The sequence below is a fragment of the Nicotiana tomentosiformis genome, chromosome 6 (genome assembly GCF_000390325.3).
Source record: "Nicotiana tomentosiformis chromosome 6, ASM39032v3, whole genome shotgun sequence".
In the NCBI taxonomy this organism is placed as follows: Eukaryota; Viridiplantae; Streptophyta; class Magnoliopsida; order Solanales; family Solanaceae; genus Nicotiana; species Nicotiana tomentosiformis.
The window spans coordinates 112,534,052-112,542,744 of NC_090817.1; positions in this window are offsets into that span (position 1 = coordinate 112,534,052).

An 8,693-nucleotide genomic window follows, 5' to 3' on the forward strand; every position below is an offset into this window, starting at 1 on the left:
CGCTCCAAGACTGGCTCTCATGGAGGAAATGAGATGAAAATGAGCCAAGCCCTTGTTTTTTAAAAGACACACTGCCCAGCCTCGTCCCTCGCACATGCGGTCAAGTAGCCACACCTGCGGTTTCGCAGGTGCGAGAAACCTTTCGTTCCTACGCCTGCTTCCGCTTTTGCGAGGCACTTTCCGCTTCTGCGCTTGCGCAGATGCGGCTAAAAGCTTCGCACCTGCGGTCTTGCACCTGGCCAGCCTGCTCCACACCTGTGACTCTAATGTCGCTTTTGTGCCCTTCGCACCTGCGGTCAAAACCTCGCAGGTGAGGGTACACTAGATATCAGCTGCCTCAACTCTTCTTCAAATTCCAAATTCGATCTGTTAACCACTCGGAATCCACCCGGGGCCCACGGGACCTTAACCAATTATACCAACACGTCCCAAAACATATTACAAACTTATTCGGGACTTCAAATCATATCAAACAACGTCGAATTCATGAATCGCACCCCATTCCAAGCTTAATGAACTTTAGAATTTCAAACTTCTACATTTGATGACGAAACCTATCAAAACACGTCCGATTAACCTCAAAATTTGCACACAAGTCACATTCGACATTACAGACCTACTCCAACTTCCGGAATAGGAATCCGACCCCGATATCAAAAAGTCCACTCCCAATCAAACTTCTCAAAAATCATCCAAATTCCAACTTTCGTCAAATAACCTAGGACCTCCAAATCCACATCCGGACGCGCTCTCAATACCAGAATCACCATACTGAGCTATTCCCAAGCTCGAATCCTAAACAGACATTGATAACATTGAAATTCACTTCAACTCAAATTAATAAAATTCTTCCAAAATGCCAACTTCCATAATAGGCACTGAAACGCTCCCGGGTCATCCAAAACCCGATCCGAACATACGCCCAAGTCTAAAATCATCGTACGAACCTATTGGAACCTTCAAATCCATATTCCGAGGTCGTTTACTCAAAAATCACACTTTAGTCAATTCCTCCAACTTAAGGCTTCCGAAATTAGAATTTTCTTTCCAAATCAACTTTGAACTTTCCGAAATTAAATTTCGACCACTCGTACAAGTTGTAATACCTGAAGTGAAGCTGCTCAGGGCCTCAAACTGCCGAACGACATGCTAGAGCTCAAAACGACCGGTCAGGTCATTACATTATCTCTCCTATAGCCACCCTTATCACTCCTATAATAGCCTCCCTTATCCCTCCGCCCTGACAATATTAATAGCCACCCTTATCGCTCTTATAGCCACCCTTATCGCTCCACCCAAACAATATCCCAGCACACATAACAACAGTGAAATACCTCCCTTATGCCCACATAATATCAACAGTGAAATACCACCCCTATATCCTCAAAATAACAACTCACACAACACAACAATTTGCACGAAAAATTATCACGGAAACATAACAAAATCAGTTCATATCACAATTTTCCCAATGGCCACAACCAATTCCAAAGATACTACCAAATCAATTAATTTCACAAAAAATAGCCAAAGGCCCCACACAATGTGTATAAAACCTCAAAACAATCAACAGAGATAGAAATTACTCAGCATAGAGCAACGCTTTCATTAATTCAAATTCTCAATAATTATATAAACACCCCTTCTTAAGCTCATTTAATTAATTATTTGCAGAGGGAAAATCCATAATGAAATTAAATTTCAAGAAATATCAAACCAACAAACTTACGGAATTACATAAATATTCAAGTAACAATCACATCAAATTGTCATATAAAACAAATTCAACAACAAGGATTTAGGTATGGAAAATAGATGATTTAATAAATACCAACAATTATCTAATTTACTACACAATAATGCCTTAAGACTTTAACCCAATAAAATTTTCACATATAAGCCCAAGTGCGTACCCGTCACCTCGCGTACACGGCTTTTCACATTTCATAAATGGCACATAAGACTCGATGCCTAAGGGGTAATTCCTCCACTTGAGGTTAGGCAAGACACTTACCTTTTTGAAGTTATGCTGATATTCCAAAAATTGCCTTCTTGCTTTAACTGACCTCCGACAGCTCAAATCTATCCAAATTAATTGTACAACTTCATTAAAATTCATCGGAAACAATTCCGGATAATAAAACGTCGACTTAAAAAAAAATTCTAAAAAGTCAACAAAAGTCAACTCGGGGCTCGCCTCTCGGAACCCGACATAATTTTCATGAAATCCGAACACCCATTCCGATACGAGTTCAACCATACCAATTTTATCGAATTCCAATAACAACTCGACTTCTAAATCTTAAATTTTCATTTTAGGAAGATTTTGCAAAAATCTTGATTTCCTCCATTAAATTCCAAATTAAATGATGAATATAACAATAGATTAATGAAATATAATCACTTTAGGATGTAGAAAACTTACTCCAGTCAAAGTCATGAAGAAACCCCCAAAATCGCCCAAGAACTGAGCTCAAAAATCAATTTTTGTGTTATGAACTCAAACCCTCGATTTGGAGTTTAACACTGTCTGCCCAGATTTCCTTCTTCGCGAATGCGACCGTCCTCTCGCGTTTGCGTAGACCAACTTGATTACTTCTCCACTTTACTCTTCGTGAACACGACACATGGCTTGTGAACGCGATGCTTTACTATCTCAGACCTTCGCGAATGCGACCACAACCTCGCGAACGCATAGAACAAGGACCTGGGGTCCCCAACTGCCTCACTCCTCTTCACAAACGCGACACTGCTCCCGCGTTCGCGATGCACACGCAGACCACACCTTCATGTTCGCGTCCTCCCCTTCACGAACGCGAAGAACAAAATATCACCACTCAGAGAACACTCTTCGTGAACGCGAGGGCCCACTCGCGAACGCGAAAGAGTAAACTAGAAGAATGCAGCAGCAGATATCAGCAATCTCACCAAGGCCAAAAATGATCCGTTAACCACCCGCAACTCACCCGAGGCCCTCGGGACCTCAACCAAACATACCAACGTGCCCCATAACATCATACGAACTTAGTCGAACCTTCAAATCACCTTCAACAACACCAAAACACGAATTACACACGGATTCAAGCCTAATGAACTTAGAAATTTCTGAATTCCATAAACGACGCCGAAACCTACCAAACCACGTCCTAATGACCTCAAATTTTTCACACAAGTCAGAAATGACACAACGAAGCTGTTCCAATTTCCAAAATTGGATTCCGACCCCAATATCAAAAAGTCAAACCCCGGTCAAACTTCCCAAAAATTCATCTTTCACCATTTCAAGCATAATTCCACTACATACCTCCAAATAATTTTCTGGACATGCTCCAAAGTCCATAATCACCATACGGAGCTATTGACATCATCAAAATTCCATTCCAGAGTCGTTTTCTCAAAAGTCAACTCTCCGGTCAACTCTTTCTATTTAAGCTTCTAAATAAGAATTGTTCTTTTAATTTAATTCCGAATCTCCAGTAATTCAAGCTTGACCACACCCGCGGGTCATAATACATATTGTAAAGCTGCTCGAGATCTTAAGTTACTGAACGGAATGTTAATTCTTAAAACGACAAGTTGGGTCGTTACAATAATTCCTCTTCAAATTCAAGACATAACAGAAGAAATAACTGAACTTTTATGATTAGATATGTGAAAACTAAAAACTCTCCATCATATAATACTGGAGGTATATTTTACTTAAAACCAGAAAAAATGTTGTATAAAGTGGTGCAGAACAAAACACCCGTATAATATACTGAACTTTTATGAATTAATATGTAAATTTCACAAACTTCCAACATTTTATATTAGAAGTATATGTCATTCAAACCATAAGAACACGTCTAAGTTTTTAAAGTTCCCCTAATATTCTGAATAAAATACTAGACTTTTGTAATCAGATATGTGATAACAACAAACTCTCCACCATATAGTACTGGACGTATCAATGATTCAAACCCAGAAAAAATGCTGCATAAATTAGTGCAAAATAACAACAAAACGCCAGTATAATATGATGGAGCTTTCTGAATTGATATGTAAAACTCTCAAACTTCCAGGATATTATGCAGGAATTTCACGACCCAAAATCCATTAAAGGTCGTGATGGCACCTAACATCGTTGTCATACAAGCCAATAATAATTGATTAACTTGATTACTCATTTTAGTATTTTGAAATCATAATTCTTCCTTCAATTAAATAATAAGAAATAAAATTACAGAGTAAATAATAATATTCTCCCCAAATACACTAATGAACACTCATAAGCACCCCCAGAACCCGGTTTCACAAGTGCATGAGCATCAACTAGGAAAAATAAAATAAAATACAGCATCTGTTCGAAATACAAATTAGACAGGAAAGATATAAGTAACTCTGAAGGAGACTCTGCTGGCTGCAGATCATAACCTGAAATACAGCTCGCGGCAAGTCCCTGCATCATCCGTGCCTCCATGATCAAAAGACCACAGGACATAAAATTACCTGCACAAAAATGTGCAGTAAGTATAGTATGAGTACGTAAATCCACGTGTACCCAGTAAGTATCTAGCCTAACTCCGAAGAAGTAGTAACGAGGGGTCGATATCGACACTCACTAGTGGTCCAATAAGATCAAGTACAGTAAGGAGGTGAACAAATATGAAGCAAAGTAAATAAATGAAATAAACAAGTGTAAATATGTGGTGCAATTATCCTCCTTACTGTAACGACCCGACTTGTCGTTTTAAGAATTAACACCCTATTCAGTGACTTAAGGTCTCGAGCAACTTCGTAATAAGTATTATGACCCGCGGGTGTGGTCGAGTTTGATTTTTCGGAAGATTCGGAATTATTAAAAGAAACAATCCTTAATTAGAAGCTTAAATGGAAAGAGTTGACAGGAGAGTTGAATTTTGAGAAAACGACTCCGGAATGGAATTTTGATGATGTCAATATCTCCGTATGGTGATTTTGGACTTAGGATCGTGTCCAAAAAATTATTTAGAGGTCCATAGTGGAATTAGGCTTGAAATGCCAAAAGTTAATTTTTTTGGGAAGTTTGACCGGAGGTGACTTTTTTATATCGAGGTCGGAATTCGATTTTGGAAATTGGAATAGGTCTGTTATGTCATTTATGACTTGTGTGAAAAATTTGAAGTCATTCCGAATTGATTTGATGTGTTTCGGCACAAGATATAGAATTTGAAAGTTCAAAGTTCATAGATTTTAATTTGAGGTGTGATTCATCATTTTGATGTTGTTTTATGTGGTTTAAAGCCTCGACTAAGTTCGTATTATATTTTGGGATTGGTTAAGGTCGCAAGGGCCTCGGGTGGATTTCGGAAGGTAAACGGAATGGATTTCAGACAAAGAGGGTTGCTGGAAATTTCTGTTGCAGAGCTGTTCGCCAGAAATGTCTGGTGCGTGGAGCTAACTTTGGAAGCTTATATCTCATAATCTATAAGGCATCTGAAAATGTTTAAAACTTCACAGTTGTATCCCTTTGATTCTAGTTTCCAGAAAGTTAAACCGTTCATTATTTGGACATTTGTACAGAAAGTTATGATGGATTGAATGAAGGCTGGTAGAGCAGTTTCACCAGAAATTTTGCCAGAAATTTCTGATGCGAGGAGTCGACTTTGGAAGCTTATATCTCGCAATTCATAAGGAATCGGAAACTTTTTCAAAACATGAAAATTGCAGTCTGTTGATTCGAGTTTTGAGAAAGTTAAACCATTCATCATTTGGACATTTGAACATAAAGTTATGATCGATTGAATGAAGGCTGGTACAAGCAAGTTCTGGTGTGGACTTTTAGTGACGGAAAATGAACTTTTAGTGACGAATGGGCAGAAAGTTAAGGATCAAAAATGGTCATTTCCTTCATTTCGTTTTGAATTTTTGGAGCACGGTTCTTGGCGATTTTTGGGCAATTTTCACGGGAAAACATTAGGGTAAGTGTTCCTTATCCTATATTGATTATATTTCATGATTCCATACTCATTTACATCATGAATCCCTGAATTTATGGAAGAAAAATCAAGATTTTTGTAAAATCTTCCAAAAACAAAAATTTAAGATTTGGAGGTCGAGTTATTATCGGAATTTGATAAAATTGGTATGGGTGGACTCGTAATTGAATGGGTTGTCGTATTTTGTGAGTTTTGTCGGATTTCGAGATGTGAGCCCCACGGGCGATTTTTGAGTTAAATTTTGGATTTTGTTGGAAAATTAGTATTTTTCATATGGAATTAATTCCTATAATTAGTATTCACTGAATTGAATTAATTTGATTAGATTTGAGCTGTCCGAAGGTCAATTCAAGCAAGAAGGCGATTTTGGAATATCGGCCTAACTTTTAAAAGGTAAATGTCTTGCCTAACCTCGAGTGGGGGAATTACCCCTTAGGCATCGAGGCTTATATGCCATTTGTGAAATGTGAAAAATGTGTACGCGAGGTGACGAGTACGTACTTGGGCTTATATGTGCAAAATTCATTGAGTTAAAGTCTTGGGCAAATTGTGTAGTAATTTGGATAATTGTTAGTATTTATTAAATCATCTATTTGCCATGTCTAAATCCTTGTTGTTGAATTTGTTTTTATATGACAATTTGATGTGATTGTTTCTTGAAAATATATGTAATTTCGTGAGTATTGTTTGTTTGATATTTCTTGGAATTTAATTTCAATATGAACTTTTCCTATTCAAATAATTAATTAAGCAAGTTTAAAAAGAAGTGTTAATATAATTATCTAAATTTGGATTAACGAAGGCTTTGCTTTACGCTGAGTAATTTCTATCTCTGTTGATTATTTTTGTGGTGATATACACATTGTGTGGAGCCGTCGGCTATTTGTTGTGAAATTAATTGATTTGGTTGTATCTTTGGAATTTGGTTGTGGCCATTGGGAAAATTGTGATATGAATTGATTTTGTTATGTTGCCGTGATAATTTCCCATGTAAATTGTTGTGTTGTGTGAGTTGTTATTTGAGGATATAAGGGTGGCATTCCACTGTTGATATTATGTGGGTATAAGGGTGGCATTTCACTGTTGTTGAGTTTGTTGGAATATTGTCTGGGCGGAGCGATAAGGGTGGCTATAGGAGAGATAAGGGTGGCAATAGGAGCGATAAGGTGGCTATTGAATTGTCAGTGCGGAGGGATAAGGGTGGCTATTATAGGAGAGATAAGGGTGGCTATAGGAGAGATAAGGGTGGCTATTGTCAGGGATGATATGTGATGATGTGGAGTGGTTGCATTGGTAATTGTTTTTATGATGTTGTGATTTTCCTTGTGTTTATTTTTATACCTTGTGTAATTTGTCTTGTTGTTGATAAATTAATAATAGTCTGATTTATGTTGAAATTGGGAGCCTGTGGCTATTGCCAGGCGGATTATGAAAAGAAATGTGGGCACGAGGTGCCGTGAATAAATAATGATGATATTGGCACGTGAATTGTCCGTGCAGTTGAGATATGAAACGTGGGCACGAAGTGCGGGGAAAAATATGATGGTTTTATTATTGGCACGTGAACTGTCCATGCAGATGTGATATGAAAAATGGGCACGAAGTGCCAGGAAAATATGATGATTTAATTATGGGCACGAAGTGCCGTGAAAATATGAAAAGGGCTGAGACCCGTACTTTTATGATTATGAAATGAGGTGTCACATGGTGACTTTTAATTGAAAGAATTATATTCAAAATATTTATTTGGAAGGATTTTTATTCAAAAAGTAGTATTTGAAGGAATTGTATTTGAAAGATATTTATTTGAAAAAATTATATTTGAAAAAGATTTATTGAAAGAATTATATTTGAAAGATATTTATTTGAGGGAATTATATTTGAAAAAGAGTTATTTGGAAGAATTATATGTTAAAGATATTTATTTGAAGAACTTGATTTACATGGGTGTACTTGTATTTGACATTTGTGGAATAATATTAATAGTGTTCTTGTTGCCATGCCGGGCATATCACTGGTTGATTTGTGTTGCCCTTATTATTATTTGTTTCCTATTATTTTGTATACTATATTGCACAGGTAATTAGACTAGTAGTGTCTTGATTGTACCTCGTCTCTACTCCATTGAGGTTAGTCTTGATATTTACTGGGTACCGACCGTGGTGTACTCATACTACACTTCTGCACATTTTTTGTGCAGAGCCAGGTATTGGAGATATCGGACTCGGACAGAGTTAGAGTGGGATCGCAAGTATTCAAGGTAGAGTTTCTTGGTCGTCGCAGTTCCTTGGAGTCTTTCCATTTTATTGTACTGTTATTTATTATTCAAACAGTATTGAGTATTTGATCCTTGAGATTATTTCATGTATTCAGCTAGAGTTCGTGACTTAGTACTACCAGTCTTGGAAGGTTGTTATATTTGTAATTATTTTCGCTCTTGGTATATAAAAAAAATGGCTTGAAATGTAATTGTAATCGGCTTACCTAGTCTTAGATACTAGGTGCCATCACGACGCCTGTGGTGAGATTTTGGGTCGTGACACTTACAATAACCTCAAGCTTTTAATTAGCGAATTCCTCCTCAATCGGAGCATATATATGTGTATAATGGACCTCACCAAATAGGTTGTTATAATTCAAATCAGGGAAAGATTTACGGATACCCTGGCTTCTTGCCAAATATTTCACACGATCCCATGCGAATATTTTATAGAAATATTGAGGCGTACAGCTTGA